This window comes from Halichondria panicea, chromosome 3 (assembly GCF_963675165.1).
Source record: "Halichondria panicea chromosome 3, odHalPani1.1, whole genome shotgun sequence".
NCBI lineage: Eukaryota > Metazoa > Porifera > Demospongiae > Suberitida > Halichondriidae > Halichondria > Halichondria panicea.
Window position 1 is genome coordinate 2,536,982 of NC_087379.1, and position 21,713 is coordinate 2,558,694.

General features: G+C 40.6%; 3 long non-coding RNA genes across 3 annotated transcripts; 1 reads left to right on the top strand and 2 right to left on the bottom strand.

Moving 5' to 3' along the window:
- The first annotated feature begins 8,825 nt into the window (after positions 1 to 8,825).
- On the top strand, positions 8,826 to 9,800 carry LOC135332822 (uncharacterized). Its single transcript, XR_010393644.1, has 2 exons — positions 8,826 to 9,434; positions 9,486 to 9,800. It is a non-coding gene; the product is annotated as an uncharacterized LOC135332822 (long non-coding RNA).
- An 8,192-nt stretch (positions 9,801 to 17,992) lies between these two features.
- Positions 17,993 to 19,234, bottom strand: LOC135334420 (uncharacterized). Its single transcript, XR_010394274.1, has 3 exons — positions 18,939 to 19,234; positions 18,595 to 18,889; positions 17,993 to 18,542 (listed from the first exon to the last, which is right to left on the bottom strand). It is a non-coding gene; the product is annotated as an uncharacterized LOC135334420 (long non-coding RNA).
- A 928-nt stretch (positions 19,235 to 20,162) lies between these two features.
- On the bottom strand, positions 20,163 to 21,206 carry LOC135333542 (uncharacterized). The gene is made up of 3 exons (XR_010393968.1): positions 20,671 to 21,206; positions 20,483 to 20,616; positions 20,163 to 20,423 (listed from the first exon to the last, which is right to left on the bottom strand). It is a non-coding gene; the product is annotated as an uncharacterized LOC135333542 (long non-coding RNA).
- Positions 21,207 to 21,713: the final 507 nt, after the last annotated feature.

The following is a 21,713-nucleotide window of genomic DNA, read 5'->3' on the forward strand; positions in this document are numbered from 1 at the left end:
ATAAGAACATTCAAATCTGATTGGCTAAATACTCATGGTTGCTATGATCTAAAATGCTTAGACACTGTTTAAGAAGTTTCCACATGATTTAGAAGTCCTCAGGGCTAGTAGAACCCTCACTGCGTTCGGGATACTACAACCAGCCCTTTGGGCTTCTAAATCATGTAGAAACTTCCTAAACAGTGTCTAACTATTATAAATATCTCTATCTATATCTATATATCTAGTATATATATGATTTAATTGTGCAATACATAATTATTACCTTTTCCCCCCTTATAGTTGAAACTATATGCAATAAGGCCAATGAGCACTTCTGTTGTGATTAATGATGGATATAGCCCAAAAGCAGAGAGTGTAAGTGCAATAATCCGCTACTATTCTGAAACACCTCAGTCTGTGATGTTTGGGCTCGTCAGCTCTGCATATGCACTTGTTTTTCAGATTGTATTCCCCTGTATTTTGATCGTTTGTATCTTCATTTTTTTTGTGTATCGTATAAATCCAAGTGACCTTACACTTCCTGATGAGATTGCCGACAACAGCCCTAAACCAGCTGCCGCACAACAGGACAACAGCACTAAACTTGAGAATGATGATAATGTTTCAGCTATTGATAACATGAACGGTATTATTATGTGTGTTTGCTCTTGCACGGTTGTTGTCTATGTGCTAGGCTTAGATATTGCTGCTCTAGGGAGAAGTGCCGCTGTAACTAGAGGACACATTTTCCAATGGTTCTCATATACTTATCTTTGGAAGTACACTGCTGCACAATCAGGCATCCCTATCTCGATGCTGTTTGAAGATATTATTATTATGGCACTAACTATTACTTTTGCTTGTTTTAAGTTATGTAATTCGAAGAAGTGTAATTCGAAGAAGTGTTGTTCGAATTGTGCTAAGGTCAGCAATGCTTATGTTCTTCTCGGTCCTGTCTCCTGCATTGTTGTTCATTCATTCCATATTCTTGTTGGTTTCATCCATGCACCGTACCATGCAACGAGCATCTTGGTGCTGTATTCTGTGGTTTTTTTTGTGTACATTTTTGCTATGAAATCCACATACCACTTGTTAGCAAAGGCTGGTAAGATTACGAGTGGTAATGAAAGAAATCGTTGCAGAAGGTTAAGAGATTGTTGCATAAATTGTTGCAGATCAAGAATTTGTGTCGTAATCTGCATGTTAATCTTGTCCATCATTCTCTTTATTGGCTTTGCTATGATCTATATGCTTCTCCTGTTTGTGCCTATCAATCTGGCCACTGAAGATGGTCCCACTCGAATCAACAGTATTAACCAAACCATAATTATTGGCACTGATTACTGCAGCTGTGACCTACAAACTGTTTTTCAAACACGACAAACACGAACTTGTTCAGATCCTCATCAATGCAAAAGCTAAAATTTCGCCTGCCTGGAGTAAGAAACTGAAAAAGAGGAAAAAAGAAGAAATGGAGAAATTAATCTATGACCTCTTTGAAAAAACTGACTCCAAACGAGAATCGACTGATTCTAAGCAGGACAAACAAAACAAGACACAAGAAGGAGCCACAGGAACTGGATCCACTTTGCAAAATAGCAATCCCACAAAACCACAAACAGGAGACGGAGAGATAGAACCGGTGACAAGTGAACTATAGAGACTGACATTGCAAACTAAATTAGTGTTCAGATAGATTTGAAGAGCCCGGATTGCATACATTGGCTGTGTAATTTATTTTATTTGTTGTTAGAACTTCTATATGATCTATAAGCATGCAAATTGATGTATATATATTTCAAGGGTATACAACTTTTGCTAAAAAAACCGTTAGAGAGGAGTTTGCGAATTTAATATTCATGGAGTATCAGCCTTTTGGCGCATGCAATATTTATGTTCGTGGGAATAAATGTTCGCGAAACACGCGAAAGTTGTATACGGTAGTTATCACACGCCATGAGGGGTTGTAACAGTATATGGTCTATCCGACTAGAACAATGTGAAAAGTTGCTAGGGGAAACACCAAAAAGCAATGAAACAAGAAATCAGACAAGAGCATAACTCCAATCCTGTACTTTTTTCGCTGGTAATTTTTCCCGGCTAATCTTAGCAATTTTTGCTGCAGTGGGTACGTGATGACTGTACCGCATGCATTTTGGAATGTGCGGACGTATAAATAAATCATGATGATTTGTGATGAATTGATGTTCCTAATACACATGCAGGCATACACAGTCCATCCATGCGTAGTGACATGCATGGATGATGATGTGGTGGATAAATGCATGTGCAACCTATATACAGTGCATCCAGCTTAGAGAGTAGATTACCACAAATGTGTGAGTGGCTGTACTTAAATATCTTTTGATTGGAACCTTTTTAAGAAATATTATTGTGCTGATACCATTGTGTAGGTGAATGAATAAGCTACAACAAATCCCAAAAAATGTCCATGAAAACATGAGGTGGTGGGTTTGGGGAGATTAATAAGAACAACAGCAAGTGAGTAATCGGTTAGAGTAATAAAACACTAACCTTAATATTTACCTTTGCAGGTGACCAGTCGGCTCTTCTGGTTGGCATAGTGATTGGCTCTGTTTTTCTGCTTCTTACTATAATTGTTTATGGGATTTCATTAGAGTACTGTGTATATACGTGTATGAAAAAACGAGAATAGCATTTCGTGCTCCTTTTTTTTTTTATTATCACCCTTTTTGCCTAAATGTTAGTCCTACTATAGTACGTGATTGGCTCTGTTTTTCTGTTTCTGTTTATGGGGTTTCCTCATAATTATATAGTAGTATACTGTGTACGTGTATGAAAAAATGAGAATAGCATTTCGCGTTAGTACCTTTTTAAATTATTCATGCTTTGCCTAAGATAATGTTGGTCCTACTGTCTGACATGAATTAAATAGTGATCAAATGTACCAGAGGAGGTCCAACATGTGTGCATGAATCATTACAAGTAATTGGCCTGGATGTTTTTACGTGACGGCAATGACTTAACTTGTAGTGATTTGAGCACGCATGTCGAACCGCCTCTGAAATGACATTGAATAACCCCACATTCGCAGGGGTAGAGCAATTGCTCTGTTTGTCCGCTTGTGACATGCGTGTGTGTGTGTGTGTAAACATTAGCTGTGTGAGGGAACTGCACAATTTGATAATTTGGGTACTATATATATATAGCTAATAATGAGACAGTTCTTGAAACAATAATATGCTGTATTCTTATACCCTTGACTGTGTAGCCTTCAATTCCAAGCCGCGTGGATATATAGCCAGGCAGGGTGGTGGCTGGGTAGACAAGTTATTAACCACAATTCCAACACACACACACAAAATACTGCAGGGCTGCACTATAGTCTATATAGCACAATCCACAGAAGATATAATTTATATGTACAGTGGAACTCCTCTATAACGGACAGTCAAACCTTTGTGGAACAATGTTTTGGCCTTTATACAGAGGTGACCTTTACACAAACTGTTCATTTGGGACCTGGGTGCCTGGCCGTTATATAGCAACTGGCCTTTATTTGGAGGTGGTTGTTAACAGAGGTTCCACTGTATTATAATTATTATAGCTACAGTAGAGCGCGAAATTTTCGAGGCACTTATATTTCGTGGATTGGCCTCTAAAAACCATTTCGTTGCACAATGTTCGCGGAATGACTGCTTACCGGAAGCCACGCCTTTAAATCTTTGCATGATAGCAGGTAATTCTAATTAAAGAACACTTTTTGTGGACTTAATTTTCGTGTAGAATTCTAAGCCACAAAATCCGCGAAAATTAAGCCCCTCGAAAAGTTCGTGCTATACGATATGTACAACAGAATATGAAGAGAAACCTTAATAATTATAATCTCCAAACACAGGAAGTAAAGTGGGCTTATACATGTAAAGTACATAGATCACCAGAGAAGGTTGGACACGATCGCGTGCACCACTTTTTTGCTGAACTGGCACAAAAATTGACCGATGAGTTCTATGTAAACTTCTAGCTGGTGTTGCACGGTCATTAGAGACTGAAGGTGTCTCTCTGGTTTAAAACTGTTATTAACCAACCCGATCCCCTCTATTCTGGCGAGTTATCAGTGCATACATGCAGTGTTTACTTGATTCTTGCCAGCCACTATAGTGCAAGCTGCATACAGCACCGCTAAACTATATACTCTACCATTTAATCTTGGTCCAGCCAATCAACAGACACAGCTATAATTATAGTCAGGTCTTATAAGCTCAGCAAAGCAAGATTAGCCATAACTTTTTTTACAATTGTTCGATATCTATGGTAACGTGAGCAGAGACCTTAGGAATGTCACATGATTGATGACGCATGGCCAACCTCCTCTGGTAGATCACAGTAGATCAGATTAATTAATTCACAATCTGTGTATAATTATTAGCAGTTTATGTTATGTAGCTTTGGTACCTCCACCGAGGCATTGCACCCGCGGTGAATTGTTATGTTATTTTGTTATTCTTAGCTTTATTATTTATCATCCGAAGTACAAGGGAGATGTTATAATGTTCTATATTTAGTACTATGAATATTATGTTATGTCATCATCCTTGATTGAGTCACAAATGGTCTATTGAGTGGGCATTATAGCAACTGAAATCTATTCATTGCGTGGGATAGCTATAGATCCATTTGTTGCCCAGTGAGTGGGCAGATCAAAGCAATCCAGTGCTCTGTATATGGCATGTTGCATCACTACCATATACCGTGATAGCAACCACAATGCACTGGGATTATATGCATCTGCACTATGTGTAAATGCAGTATATAGTTCGTGCTTTTGGGACTTATGGCCCACCCTCCTAAGCAGAATAGCAATACTCCATGGACAGTTTTGCTAATGCATGCACTCTTCTGAAATGGCTACCAACCACACACACTACGGTATACCTCGCTTGCGCATGCGCATCGAGGCATAACAACAAAACACTTATATAGTTTTCGCAAGATGCTCTATATACAATACAAAATATACGAAAATTTCCACCGCACGAAAATATCCCGCTATACGGCACAACAGTTCTTGTGTAGACATACTTGCATCATTTGAATAGTTGTTAACTTAATTATACATTCATACAGTGAAAATTGCTTAATTATTATATCAAAATCAAAGTAAAACTCTTGCAGAAAAATGACTATATACACGTACAATTATTAATACTAGTCTAAAGGTACATCATATCTATTATGTAGTATACAACTACTTTGCATGGTCACTGCATGTACGTGGGCAGGTGTTCATAAAACTGGGTTCAGCATAATTATGACTCAGACTTTCATTGCAAACGTTTTTTCAGATGATCAGGTTTTTTATTGGGAAGAGGTTTAGGCAGGGGCTTTTTTGAACTTGTTTCTTGTTCTTGTGGTGGTACTTGTCGGAGTCCAGCTTTACTTTCTTTAAGATCTCTTTCACTTATACCCATCGTCACAACTTCTAACTTTTGCCGGGTACTTAGTCCATCTATTGGAATATTAATTTCTTCGAGTGGTTTGCTACTCGTAGCATCCACTTGCTCAGTGTCATTGCCTGTACCCGAACTGTTAGTATGAGGTGTACATGTAGCATGTGTAGTTTGGCTACTAACACACGTACACGCACACATACACATACGGTATTTGAAGTGGTTGTAGATTAGATCCTCGATAGCCTCTTCTTTACCTTTTTTCGGCATACTTTTCCACTTTGGATCATCTTTACTATCTTCTCGATTTTTCGCATTGATTAAAGTCTGAATATGAATGTTTGTCTTTTGTGGTTTGATAAAAAGTTTGTACACTCCCGCAGCACCTATGAAAGTAATGATAATTGCACTGATACCCCTTATTTGCGTTGGTCCATCTTCGGTGGCAAGATTGATTGGTACAAAGAGAAGTAAAAGATATATAGCCGCAAAAACAACAAACAGAATACATGACAGTATTATTTCCAAAATAATGATGCAGACATAGCTATAAACACCGCCAGGTTTCCAGTATTTGTATTCAGTGTCCTTAAGCTTAGAACAGCTCCAGCATTTACAGTACATTTTAGCTATTAGGTGAAATGATGATCTCAATGCAAAAATGTACACAAAAAAGGCAACTGAATATAAAACTAAAATGCTTGTTGCATGATATGTAGTGTGGATAAAGCCGACAAGAATATGAAAAGAATGAACAGTAATGCATAAAACAGGGCCAATGAGAACATAGGCACACTTCACTTTGTTTTTCAACAGTAATTTGATTATGATTAAAACCACTGTAAACAATATTATTATGATGTCTTGTGTAAGCATTGTCGGAACAATTCCAAATTGAAGTTTATCATCACCTTCAAAGTTAGGATTGGTGAACCTAGGATAGATAATCCCTATGTCCATATCCAAAGTTCTAATTAAAGCAGCAATATCTAATCCAAGCACATACAAAACAATGTTACAAGAACAGATGCACATAATTATTTCGTTCATAGTCTCAATTGAAAACTTGGGTCCTTGCTTAGTGCTCGTAGCAGTGCTGCTGCCGGATTGGTCACTTTCAGTGCTCGTAGCAGTGCTGCTACCGGATTGGTCACTTTCAGTGCTCGTAGCAGTGCTGCCAGATTGGTTGCTTTCAATATCTTCCAATTCTTTTATGTTTAGAATGTAATTGAAAAACGTAATGATGCTTAAAAGCAGAAAAATTGGGAAAAGAATCTGAAAACACAATGCATAGATAGAATTAGCGTCTCCATAGGGTACTGAAGATTGTCCTCGATAATAACGTTTTATAGTATTCAAACTCTCCGCTTTGGGGTTATATTGGCCATCAATCAAAGCAGTGACACTCTGTCTCATTGCATATAACTTTAACTGCAATCAATTATTATTCAGTTACTACGTACGTTATATATAGACTGTAACACAGAGACAGACAACATGCAATACTATACATGACTGTACATGCAGATAATTTTAGGTTGAAAAACATGATACTTATCTTTAGCATTAATTTAAAATGTATATACATGTTACCTATGCATGCATGCATGAGGTTATATGTCAAGGGCATGTCTACCAAATTAACCGCTGCGCATGCATGTATAGGAGGGAGAGGGCATGTAACTAAGCATACAGGTCAATGTATATAAGCTTAATGTCGTATAAATAATACAGGGGCGGGCGGATCCAGGGGTAGGGAATATAAGGGCTCATTACGCCCTTCCTCTGCAGTACGTACTCTACCAGCTAGCGCTATATGCTATACAAAAGAGCCTTATTCTTTGAAGAAGCCCATATATATATAGGGCCCATTCAGTTCTTTGTAAATATTCCACTCTGAAATGCACTTCCATTCTGAACTTCCATTCTGGAACGCTAAACTTCTATTCTACATTTCATCGGGGTCAGTGATCTGGTGTGTAATAAAGATGATATTACACCATACTTATACGTCACCACTGATTGATCTCATTGGTCAACAGCTGTACGATATATATAATATACAGCCCCAGGCATGGCATGCACAGTTTTCAAGGTGTTTTTCAAGTTTTTTGAAGCTGCTCTCCAACAAGATGCATGGCTAAGCCTCCATAGGTTCATTTTATCCAAGAAGTACTATAATTATATAGGTATACAGACTATAGTGATAATTTGGAAACCAAAATGCAGGCTGAATCTGCACATGCAACTATCGCAAGCCCTATATACCTTTCTAACTAGTTCCCCACTCAGAATTCCTAGAGTGACACAGGTTGAGCGTAGACGCAGTACTGTGGTAGATACTAAAATAGAATTTCTGAAACTACATGCATGCTCTCTCCCGCCAATAATGCATGTAGTCATTTATGCGATTACAAGCTTTGCGGACCTGCATGCATTGTAAGACTTGTAAATCTAATCTAGTGATATATATAGGAGAGATAGTTCATGTAGTTTATAGCTTTAAAGTAAGCTTAAAGCTATAATAAGCTTAAAGTAAATTCCTTAAAGACATCATTATTTTCACGAGTATTAATTTCTGTATTTCTGCGAACAGGAGCACATTACAGAAGGAGCGTCTTAATCTTACCTCGGGAATCGCATCTCGTGGAAGTTTGCAAAGCATGACCTTATAATTATGCAAAACCACTAAGTGGGTCTGCGGGCGAGTGCTAATTGAGCTGACGGTGCACTTTTACCATGCAAGCATAGGTCAATAAAAGTGAAAAGCTACAGCTAGCTAGCTAGCTATATAGGCCTGGTAGTAAGCTCTCTCTTATAAGAACCCCAGTAAGACTCCCTACTGCAAAAACAAAACGCCTAGTATGTGTTAGTCTAAGTCTAGCAAACTTTCTCTGTACAAAGTGACTGGATATGCTCCTATTTTAGAACTTTCTGTACCTCACAGATGACAGTCTCTTCCATGATGTATACCAACATCCATCAAAGATCTAGCTATTCATTTTAGCTCTTTCTGGCTCAACCTAGCTCTCTACATACAAAATCCGTTTATAATGATATTCACAGGCTTACCACGGTCTGTAATTTATGTACACAGTATAAATTATATACTAACACACTTTTCAATGCGGCGTTTAGGAAAGCACATGCACGATCGAGGAGATGCGATTTCCGAACCCATGCACAGTTAGACGCTCCTTCTGTAATGTGCTCCTGCTGCGAATGAGAGTAAAATCGCAAAAATTTGTACTCACAGATAATTGGAATTGCCCTCATTAAAACCACTTGCAAGTAATTATAAACATTATGAATAACATTAATTTCACAACTTTAGCAAGCAGAATTTGCAAAATGAGCTAAACAGCTAGCAGCACCTTAAGGTAAGTATAAATCTCACCCTTTGAGTAAATAGTAGCCTCGATCCCAGGCCGAGTTTTCGCTTTTATAACGGTTAGGCGAACAACTGGGCCTGGTACTAGTTGTCTGCGCATGCGTCAGTCGTTCGTCAGATTCTGACGAATGGATATTCTCGTTCACTTTGGTGACATTTATATTCGTGTACTATCGTGTACTAGAAGTCAGTTCCCGTTTTATCATTATTGGAATCGATTGGAATGGCTCTTAGCTGAAGCTTCTCTCTTCTCTGAAGCTTATTCTGAAGACTGAACAACAAGGGAAGAGGTATAAAGCTTTGTCAAGCTTGTTAAGGTCAGATATTTTTGTGTGGGCCCTATGGCCGGCTAGGCTATGCTATCAAGTCTTGTTCATGTTTGGCAAGAATGTAGGTAGACTATAGTTTCATCATTAATATGGTGGATCAAGTGAAGAGTGTGAGCTAGAGAACTTGGTGCTGCCATCATCAGCTCGTCGACAATGACACTATAACCGAGAAATTTAATATGTATAGATCTACACGTATTTAAAATGTCTACTTCTCTGTACAGGAGCAATGGCTAATATCCAGCTATCCCAACAGTGCTCCTCTTGGCTATACTAACGGACGAGACTGGACAGTTTGAGGTAAGGGTTTAACCGTCTTTGGTTTCTTTTAATATTGTCCTATACTCACAGACACAGGACTGGAGTATGACCTGCTCATTCGAGCGTTGCTGGGTAGCTCAGAGACATCAAGAGAATCTACGTTTTCTCAAGTAATGAGTTACGAGTTGGGGCCTAGAATCAGAGAAGTCCAGCAGCCTGCTAAATCTTTTTGAAACGTAATTTGAAGGCATTCAATCATCCTGAAGTTGCCCTGGGTCACTGTAATTGTGCTGCAGCACAACTGGCAACTCCCCAGGCCTTTGTGAAGCAGCTCCCTATGTGCATCTTTTGTGTACTCACTCTGTGCATTTTCTGTGTACAAATTTCTATTATTGATTTATTAAATATTTTTGCCGACCACAAATATACAATGAAAATTTGACGCATGCGCAGACAACTAGTACCAGGCCCAGTTGTTCGCCTAACCGTTATAAAAGCGAAAACTCGGCCTGGGATCGAGGCTAAGTAAATAGCTGCATCCTTTCATCCCTTTCCGCATCATCTTCTTTGTAGCAGCTAGGTGGCAAATAGAGAGTCAGGTATACTTTTCGCAGTTGGCTGTCAGTGAAGAGTAGAGATGTGAACTGAAGAGTCTCAATGGGTTGCAGAAGATAGAATGTCGATTCTGTCCACATCCATGTTTCGGTTTTGTTTACGTGTGGGTCATCTGGAGAAGCATTCAGTGAGAAATTATATGTAATTTCGACAACCACTGGATTAGCTTTGTTGGGGGGAAAAAATGATTTTTGCATATTGTAATGATTTCTGTCATCAGAAATAGCTGTACTGACAAGACTAGAGTAGCATCGACAGTCGTCTATTTCTTTAGCACCACAAATTGTGAAGACAAGCCCAGTAATGTCATCTATTTTCAGCAAGAGCAGAAAAGCTACTAATAGTCCCTTAGACACCATCTTTTTTTTTGGCAGCAATAATTATGTGTATCTATGCTGTTAGATCGGTTTTATAAACAGGTTTCAGGGGGACAGTACCAGGGGAATTCCCTATACTACAAATATAATCTGATCATGATGAATCTGATCTAGGTACAGTGTAACAATGTGGATCTTATTATTAAAACAACATGAGGTTGCTGATAATTATAATTATGTTGCAATACCATGCAATCCGACACATTGTGCATGGTTGCTCGTTGAGAGGGTAGGCAGACATAAGCCGCTCGATCAGTCACGGTGGCCTAACAAGTTCAGCTCCCACTGACTAGAATGCATGCAATGACACAGTTGGGGCAGTGATGCACGCTATTACACTAAATACATAGTACCAAGGGCGTATGAAGAGAAGAGGGCAATGACCGCATGCAACTACTATCTATCAGAAAACAAATGGGCGGGGTCTTATATCTAAAATAGCATTGCACGTGCACCGTTTTTGTGCGTGCACAGTGAAGAATACGGAAACTTACAGAGAAAGTAGCTATTCTAGCTAAGCTAGCTAGCTAACATACTGCAGATGATTGTAGCTCTCTATACTAGTAGTAAATGATGCTAACAATGCTCAGTGACACTAGAAAGTGAGTAGCATAGTCGTACTAGAAGCAACAAGCCAGAAACCACAAACTTTGAGTTGTTGCCTCAAATCCTTGGTTTCTTTGACTCCTGTCTTGATGTAGCAGGTATAGCAATCATAGTGTTAAACTACTACGACTCATAAACTAACAGGACATGTTATACAAGAGAGATAAACAAGCTAGTGGAAGAAAGTAGATAAAATATGCTGACTCAGCAGCTTGGATGAGTTGGAGTTTTTACATAGAAAACATAAGCTCACGTGAATCTTAATTAATCGTGACCAACCTCTTCTAGTGGGCGGTTGGGCCAAAGCCAACCGCCCACTAGAAGAGGGTTGTTATAAAACAGGGAATGGGAAATGAGAAATAAGAAATGAGGAAATAAGAAATAGGAAATGAGGAAATGAAGAAATAAGAAAAATAATATATATATGTTTACAATCATCACCATGGCATTAATTTTCATCACAATAATTATGACATTGTTATAATAATAATTATTATATATACATATAGATGGACAAAAGTAATGACTGATATCAGCCAAGAATTAAGCTAGGTGACTAAGTATTTAGTTATCAAATATATAATTATAGTGGCACCTCCACACAGTACAGGGGCGGATCCAGAGGTAGTTCGTTGGGTTCGTACGAACTACCCTTCCAGCTAGTATATATTAGCTAGCTAGCTAGCCTCGATTCCAGGCCGATTAAAATATATTTTAATCGGCCTTGAATCGAGGCTACTAGCTAGCTAACTGTACTGTCGTGACAAAGTCGTACAAAGTACGTCCTCTCTGCTTAATAAAAGGGTGGGGCTGGTTCTCTTTGCATAATAAAAGGGTGGGGCTGGTTCGCTCTACATAACAAGAGGGTGGGGCTGGCTACTGCAGCCACATTGATTTGCACCGTGGTCAAGCGATAATATTATTATATCTAGCCATGAATCCTTGACTCCTGGTGTAAGAAGAGGTAAGGGAGAGTGCATGACACTGCATTTTGAATGACACTGCATACTTACATGTATAATTGCTATAATCATTAATATATTGATGGTCAAGTTCTACAAGTCTATAGCCAAGTCTCCTCTTCACCAGCCACCACCGTCTGTCTTTCCACTGGGGACCACTACTATCTCTCCTCCAGTCACAACCATCTCTCCTGTGTTTATAAATCATGAGGGAGAACATGCGGGTTAACTAGTGGGCGTGGTACTTTAAAAGGGGCGTGGTCACAAAAATTTCGGCGCTTTGCGCGGACAAGAAGTACTATATAAGAACCCCCCTTCCTTAAATCCTGGATCCGCCCCTGCAGTACATGTAGGTTGTCGGACACATTGTAAGAATTAAATTTTACCATCGCTTCAGATGGCACAGTGAGCTTTCTTCATTAAAGGTAGCATCAGCTTTCACTAGGCATTGCTTGTGAGAATGGTAATGGGAATTGCTTTCTTCACCCTGTAGCGAGATTGGATATGATACCAGTACAGTGTACTAATGTCATTACTTCCTGCAGCTTTACGACAGGACTGGCAGATCATTAGAATTTGCTTGGTTTGACAAACAGTTTTGGAGGTTTCTTTGCTGTTACTTACATGTAGATGTTGACATTGAGTCCAGTCCATTGACTATCACTTGCCCACCGGATTGTGAAATCAGTGAATGTATTGCCAGTATAGCCACGCACAGGTAAATTGTTTGAGACTGTGGGACTGTAGGACAGTACATGTAAGTACCGTTACGTAGGTAGATCTGATGTCTGAACCATGCCAGTCGTACATGGCACACAAGTAGACAGAGGTAGAGAGTGTCACACCGTGCACCAGAGGAACATAAGTTCTGTATGGTGGCAGAGCACCAGGAGACTTGTCAGCACCAGGAGGTACGCAGGGGCGGATCCAGGATTTAGGGAAGGGGGGTTCTTACTTCTTGGCCGCGCGAAGCGTGGACAAGAAGAAGTGTCACTCGGCGTGTAGCGCCGAAATTTTTGGCTGACCACGCCCCCTTTTACATGCCACGCCCATTAATTAACCACATTCCCTTCAACAAAAACATTATACAAAAACATAAATTATATAATATCTGAAAGAACACAAGGCAAAGCCATTCTCATGCTCTGGGATAGTGATTGCACTTTCTTCTCTTTCAGGAGAGCTCCATTGGCTGATCCTCAGCGGAAGATCTCGTTGCTTGCTTCGATGAACATGGAGGGGTGATGGAGGTGGCTGGTGGTTCCAGTGGAGAGATAGTTGTGACTGGAGGAGAGATGGTTGTGACTGGAGGAGAGACGGTGGTGGCTGGAGGAGAGACGTTGATGACTGGAGAAGAGACGGTGGTGGCTGGTGGTTCTCTTGAAGAGGAGACTGGCTGTAGATCATCTAGATTATTATATTAGTCAATATAATTATTATAGCAATTATAATTAATCTATACAGTGTCTATCATTCAGTATGCAGTGCCATGAACTTTCCCTTACCTGAAACTTTAACCAGGAGTCAATGGAGGGTTGCAATCTAGACCTTTTGTTAGGATTCATGGCCAGGCTCAATTATCACTGCGACCATGGCTGGATGAGTCAATATAGCCAGCCCCACCCTCATATTATGCAGAGAGTACCAGCCCCACCCTCACATTATGCAGAGAGAACTTTGTACCCTATTGTCATGACAGTAAGCTAGCTAGCCAGGTGTAATATAAAGTATCAACTTAGTGGAAGGGTAGTTCGTACGAACCCAACGAACTACCTCTGGATCTGCCCCTGGGTACGTACCTACATATAGCTCAGTAGATGTTAGCTTCGTCTTCAGACTTGCTCTGCCGATAGATATGCTCTCAGTCTGCCTAACAGCTCATTTCTCGTTCTCATTTCTTCATTTCCTCATTTCATATTTCCTCATTTCCTCATTTCCTCATTTCTCATTTCTTCATTTCTCATGCATTCCCTGTTTTATAACAACCCGCTAAATATAGCATATCCTGCTGACTCATCAGTTTTTTGACGCATACGCAGTTTACATTGTGAGTTGCATGCCCTCTTCTCTTCATACGCCCTTGATAGTACATGATCTATAAATAAAAGGCCCTTGACCACAATCTACTGTAGTACCTAGCTGCATGGCATAAATAGCTTGTGACACAAATTGCCATAACTATAGCCTTGAAAACCGTTTGCTGCATGCATATGAGAAACCAGCATAGAAACCACTTGCTGCATAGATACGAATAATTTGGTAGTTTTGCTCTGTTTTTGTTGGCTGGAATTATTGTCTGCATCGAAACCATGCATATGCTGTCTAGAGTAACACAACAGGAACCACAAATTCTTGCTACATGAGTGTGTCACTATAAAAGCAATGATTTGACAGTTGAGTGGGTGGTGGGAAACTTCACCGAAAGGTCACCATATACAGAACTGACCACATGCAGTACAATTGTTGTATATAGATTATACTACAACTCAAGCCTTGACCACAACCATCTAATTATGGACAAGCGCAATAGGCCCAAAAGTATGGGAGGTGATTATTGCCAAAATTAGCAGTAAAAAGTATAGAGGTGCGTTTTGCAAAAATAGACCTTTCATCTTAGAGGTCAAAATGAAACGGTCCCTTTTATAGTATAACACTGTTAACAGATTCAGTGGTAGCAAGAGTTTATGATAGCAGGGGGGGTGCTAGGGGTGCTCGAGCACCCCCAACCAGCCTGAGTCAAGTATACAAATCACAGAGAAATGTATCTGATTATCCAGCTGAGCACCCCTTCTCTTCCAGATCTTGCTGCAGTTAGGCTGTTAGCTAGCTAGTATAGGCAAGGAAAACGATTCAGTCTCTAAACTGTGAGCTATTCTGGCTTAATTAAATCTATAAACTAGTTCTCTTTTGTGATCGTGGCCAGCTTCTCTATGCAAACTAGTGTTCAAGCTGGCGCTGTGCTAATGCCTCTCGCCATGATTTGCTTTCGCTCAAAAGTATAGAAGAGAAAGTATAGAAGAGGAAAAAGTGTATAAAATAATCTGTCTAAAACTGACTTGCAATTGTATAATTATGGTATCATTGTTGTGTTTTGTGGCTGCTTATACCAGGACCTCAAGGATCTAGGAAGCAACAAAGAAGAAGATTTTGTTTTCAATTAATTATAAGCGGAAGTGCATAATTATTTCATAAAGTTAGCTTATCTATATAAAGTCACTGAGAAGAAAAGACTTATTACATGCATCTATTGTTGTATTATGTGGCTCTAATACCAGGACCTCAAGAAAGAATAAAATTGGATCTGTAGTTCATGCAGTGTATAATTATAATATTTAAGAAGAAAAGACTTGTGTACATGCATATTGTTATCTATAGTAGTGTTTTGTGGCTTACCAGGCCCTCAAGAAAAATATGATTCTGGATCTGGGGAATGAGCGCGCATGCGCATTACATCCATAGGAATAATTAAAGGGTGTGTCCAAAGAGATCAATTTCACAAATGGCTACTGCTAGCTAGCTGTTTTAACAGGTATTTTCTGAGTCTTGTAGCTAACAAAAAGCTAGCGCTTTAGTGCAAGGCTAACTCATATGTTGAATAGAAAGTTTGTGCGGACAGATGATGCTATGAAAGATTCTGAAGAGACTGCAACAGCCTTCAATGTGAGTCAAACTAGCCATAACTCGAGAAAGAAGCTTTAGTTTGCTAATCCACGAATCAAAATCCAAGAGAACGTGGCTAGAAGCCTATAGAAGCTGTTAGTTTTCGTCGCATTGCAACCGTTGAGCAGTTACAGCTGGAACAGATAGCCTCTACACAGGCTCTCCTTTTTCTGTTCTTTATCACAATCGTTCAATAAGATAAAATACTGTATTATTTGTTCAATGAGATAAAATACGGTATTAATTGGAGGAATAAAGAAAGAAATAGACGTAAAGTTAGGAAAAAGGAGAGCCTGTATCGGGAAGTCGCGTGAGGGTAGAAGGGTGGTAGAAGGGTGAAAATGAGCGTGGGCATACTGAGCTAGAGATGTTGGACTGCCCACGCAGAGGTCTACGACTAGTAAAACTTTGCCTGCTGCAAGCTGGACATGGACTTGGAACTGGAAGTTTGCAAGCACTATAGCTAGCTATACCTTAGGCTTAGCTAGATGATCTACTAGTCTAGATTGTGTGTTTAGATTCTATCACTATTACCTTTTCTTGTGTCTTTCTACATGCTATAGTAGAATAGCTTAGTCATCATTATCATATAGCAGGTAGCTACTGCCACCAGAGCTGGCCACGCTGGTTCTCTGATCTGACTTGCAGCACAGCTTGGTGGTTGTCTCAGTGCAGTACAGTCAGTCTTACTCGGAATGCGTGGGAGAATACCTTACGTCACGATTGTGGGCTACATATCGCCCACGTTCATAAAAATCCTTGTGGATCACGCGATTTCCCAAACCAGGCCTTACGTTTTCTTAACTGTACGCCCATTTCTTTATTTGCTGCCTCACTATGTCTTTCTTATGTTTATGGATGAACAGTGACAACAGCAAGAAAAAGTAAGGCCTGGGAACGAGGCTAGGAACAGACACACAGACACACACACACAGTCAGCTTTACCGTTGCCCTCGTGCGGCTACGCCTCGAGGCATAATAAACGTTCAGCCACGCCCAACTTGGCAGATAAGTTAATTATGACGTCTTTAATAAGAGGTGTGGCTTCCGGTCAATCAAATTTCGGCGCTGCAAGGCTAAAAATCGGGCGCTTGCATGCTTTCAGTTTCAGCTTTCCTTTATATGCATGATGTAGTCACATGTACTGTTATTTGTTGGTATAGATAGTGCAGGGATAATTAATTCATGCTGGTAGAGGCACATGTTTTATAGCCTGACGTGAAGTATATAGTAATCAAACAAGGCTGTGTTAAAGTTGATTATAGCTCTTTCCTTCCAATGCATGCATAGCCTCGATCCCAGGCCGATCCATCTCTAATTGAACGCTAGGTCGCCTCCTTGGCCTGGTATTGATTGTATCTGGGCGTGACCGGAAACTGGTAAGTATCAGCTATGTACTGTAAAATCTTCAGTTTATCACAGTTGGCTAAAAATACAGCGATATAATGATATAATGACACTAGAAATTAATACTGTGCACAGCAGTACTGCGTCCATAATAAATGCAGATGTTTAGAAGCGAAGATCTCAAACAAGAGCTTCCAGAAAGACTTAATAAATACTGCGTTGGATATGCCTGCCAGGGGCGTAGCTACCATTGTTTCCTGGTTGCCCAGAAACCCCCCCAGGAGCTGCTGAGAAAATTGGGCAGGGCTCCCTATAATTGAAATCATGCAGCCCTGCCCATCTTTTCACATGTGGCTGCAAATCAATAATCAGAGCAGCACTGTGAAGCGTTTCACTTTGGCTTTGTCTCAGCTAGTTAGTCTCAGCTAGCTAGCTACCTCAAACAAAGAAGACCAAGACTTAAGTTCTAGATCTAGTATCAATCCTGAATGCTCCAGTATTCTCAGACTCAGCTCTAAGCACAACTTTATTCAGGAAGTGTACAAGTTTAGAACAATCTCAGCCACATGAAACCTCTCAGGTAAATGACATTTAATTGTTGCTCAGCTAGACTAGCAATACACAATTGGCACCTGCATGCCTAGTATGTTACGTCTATAGCTAGCTAGCTTCTCACAAACATATAAAAAAGTCATGAACAATAGTCAATAACAGTAGGTGTGCCCCAATCAAGAGGGTGTGGTACCGGTGTCACAGGACACGGCCTCCCCCAGGACAGTAGCTCCGGGGGGGGTTCCGTCCTTAGGATATTTCCTCCCCCCGGAGTTTCTGTCCTAGGACAAAAGCTCCTACCCCAGGACCAGAGCTCCCCCATTCTGCGGTGCAGGTGAAAGTCAGTCCACAGGTAATCTGAGAAGACTAGTCTAGGCTACGAAGTAAACAGCCATAGACTAGATGCAATAGATGCTGTATCTATTATGTTATAGATCTCAATACTCAATAAATACAATGCAAGAGAAAGAAGTACAATATAAATATAACCAAAAGTGCACAAATCGATACAACCAGAACAAAACCAATTACCTACTGGTTCATTGCGAATTTTGGCACAGCGATAGTGATACTACTCACTAAATTTGTCACACATGACCATATCCTCAAAAGAGTCCGGTCTCTTGCACATGCAGTATATTGTAATGGCAATGGTTTGTGGTGTTGGTCTTTTGGGCATCGCTTTCTTTGTGCGAGGGAACCGTGAGAGTTTTCCCTTCTCAAAGCACTTAATGAGATGTGCTCTCATTTTGGCCTCATCAAACACTAGAGAATCCACATTATCGTTCATAGCAGCGTGATTGCAGCAGCAATGCTAAATAGTCCGCAGTTGTTAGCACCCTCTTGCTGCTGGAGAGCCACCACAGAGCCCATTGCATTGAATTAATGGGCTATACACTTGTGCTATCTGGAGCTCAGTACTTGGGGAAAGCGTTATATGGACCTTTCCAGGTGCAGTCCACTTTCCCTCCCATTCGATGAGAATTGGCCATATTCTTTAGCATGACACTGCTGCCAACTGGATAACTCTACGACAAAAATGGTAAAAATTAAGCTAAAGTTTGCTATATAAAATAATACCTTCAAAGAGTTATGCTTGTTGTCATACTGCTGCTTCTGTTTTTGCTGTGCATGCAGCAGCAATGTTCTCCTTGGCATTGAGGTGACAGCGATCACGAATTTCCATCAACCTTCGGAGAATTCCATCCATGTCTTCTCCGTCTTCTTCATTTTCAGTCTCCTCTCCACTCAATTGGTCAGCATCTCCTCTATCTTCTATAGCGTCGGCACCATCTTGTTGATCCATATCAAAAGTAACAGCTTTCCGCAGGTGGCGATTGAACATTAAGAAAAAGGGTGTGTACTTTGATGACGCCTACAATCAAAAAATAAAAGCATGCATGATATAATAATTAAAATTTTACCTGTTTTGATATGCGATAGGCATAAACAGCAGCAGAGAGATGCTGATCCCAGTCATCAGTACTAGAATCGATTACCTTCTTGAGAGTGTTCACTAGAGTCTGGTTGAAGCGTTCATCAAGGCCATTTGTTTGTGGGTGGTAAGCACTTGATACGCAGTGCTGTATGTCAGTCAACTGAAAAAGTCGGGTGTTGATTTCGTTGACAAACTCTCTTCCTTGGTCTGATTGAATCACTTTTGGCCACCCATACCTGCAAAATGTGTCAAACAGAAATTTTGCTACACCTTCTGCTGATTTTGATGGGAGTGGGGCAGCCTCAGGCCACTTAGAAATAGTCTGAGAGCGTGATAATGTACTTGTTTCCAGAGCTTGTTTCAGGTAGAGGTCCTACTAAGTCAATACCAACTCTGTACCAGACCTTTGTCACAGGGATGGGATGTAGTTCTGCTCTGGGCTTCTGCAGTTGGTGATTCGTTCGTTGGCATTTGTCGCAGTGCTTGCAGAGCTGTATGACGTCAGCATGTAGGCCTTTCCAGTAGAAATCCTGAGCAACCTACATGCATGAAACAGATATAATTATACTTTATAAGATATGATGATAAATATACCTTTCCATAGGTCTTGTCTCTCCCAAAATGCATTCCATCCAGTCCATCGTGGCACATGTTTAGTATCCTGCTTTTCTCCTCTTGCTTCACCACAACTCTTCTCATTCTATGCATGCCAGTGCTGTCCTTCTCAAGCAGGTATAAGCATTGTTGCTGCAGAGCATATCTTTGAACTTGACTTTGTCTCTTATACTTCTCTTGTCATTAGTGGAAAGCCCGTCTCTGTATTTCTTGTGGCCAGCATTGCTGGCAGCAGTCTTGTACAGCAGTATGTCCTCATACTCTTGTTGAGTAGCCATTCTGATTGCTAACAGTCTATACATTTCTCATGCACTCGCACGTACTCTTATACTATAGCCTTGACAGGTTTTGACAGGGTACGGGTACATGTACTCGGATGATATATCCTGGGGGCGGGGATTCTGTCCTAGGACGAAACCACCGGGGGGGGGAGGCATTGTCCTAAGACCGCAGGCTCCGGGGGAGAAACTGTCGCCCGGAGGTTCTATCCTATGACACCGGAAGTGGGCGTGGCCAAAAAATTTCGCGGCGCTATCGCGCCGCTGATTTTTCTGCAGAAACCCCTGTCTCAAAAGTCTGGCTACGCCCCTGCCTGCTAAGCCTTCAGGTGGCATAACAAAGATTGTGTGTTCACAGTGCATCAAGAGACAGTAGAATCCTGACGTCACTGGTCAGGATAGCAACCACAAGTGTTGAAAGAGCCATTCCACGTCAGTAGTTTTAGTGCAGGTAGTTCTATCAGATCGGACCCTTGGGAAGGACACGAGTGGCACTGGGGCATCCTCTTTCAATGAGTTCACACCCATCAGCTAGGAGGAGTACGACGGGGGTTGGAGGGGAAGGTTCCATTTTGCTCCTGTATACAAATTAGTATGAACTTAAATTCACCATTCCACTATACATTTTGTAACTCACAGTGATGGTCCACACAAACTAGCCACGATCCCAGGCCGCACTTCCTTGAAGGCCGGTGAAGGAGGCTAACACAACACCAGTGCCAGTGCCGTAATGTCATATCTTGATCCAGATACCAAGGATTGGGCTATAGGCTATAGTGTACAATTTCCAATGATGAAAAGGTATTATTGATTTATATCGCTCACCTTGACAATACATCCCAGGCCCAGCCACTTGTGGACACCCTGAGCATAGTATGCAAGAGATCGATGGCCAGAGTCTGAGGATAGACTCTACCAAGTGTATCTGGCAATCAATGGTCTAATCAAGCGCTTGTATTAAATTGTGTAGTCAATCAAAGGTAGCCACTGATAGCAGAAACTTGAGAACCTAGGTCTGTTCTTTCACAAGAGTGATGCTCCTTCTTCCTTCGCACAAGACAGCTCCTCACACTCTAGCTAGCTAAGCCTATATCTATGACAAACTAAACTTGCAAAGAATAGACCTATGACACGGAGTTCTTTGTGATTTAACGGTGATTTTACGGAGTAAGTATGCTTACATACACTATTAGTGTTCTATTCGCTCCACCTTGCTCAGGTATTCGCTCTTTTTTAGCGAATACCTGAGCAACCACAGCAACCACAGCACATGCCCAGATACACGCCCAGATACAATCAATACCAGGCCGAGGAGGCGACCTAGCGTTCAATTAGAGACGGATCGGCCTGGGATCGAGGCTAATGCATGCAGGGAGTTCATGCTGAGTTTGAGTTCTCCCTCGTGAATGCAGTCAACTCTTCTCTTCTCATTTTTTATCATTACCACGGCTTTCTGCATGTATTAGTGTGGGTCCAGATTTTGTGAATTACAAATGTCCATGGTACAGTGTGTGAAACTGTTTGCCTATAATTATAATTATAGCGCAAAGTAAAACAATCGAGTTCAAAAACATAAACAACAAATTAATGATGGAGAGCCAACAATAGAAATGAGAATGTACATGAAACACTCAAACTCACTAGCGCATACAATTTTTATTGGGCACTTCGTTTTCTACATTCTCTTCCTTTTCCGACATTGTTTTGAAGTGCCCAAAAAATTGTTTCTGGTTATACAGATGATAAAAATAATTGCCATATTACAGAACGATGTTACCAAAAAAAAGACCATTGCCATTTTTGCCTTCTTGTAGTCTTTATAAGAGTGATCAAATTTCTCCCTTTTCGCACATATACGAAAGGCGAGC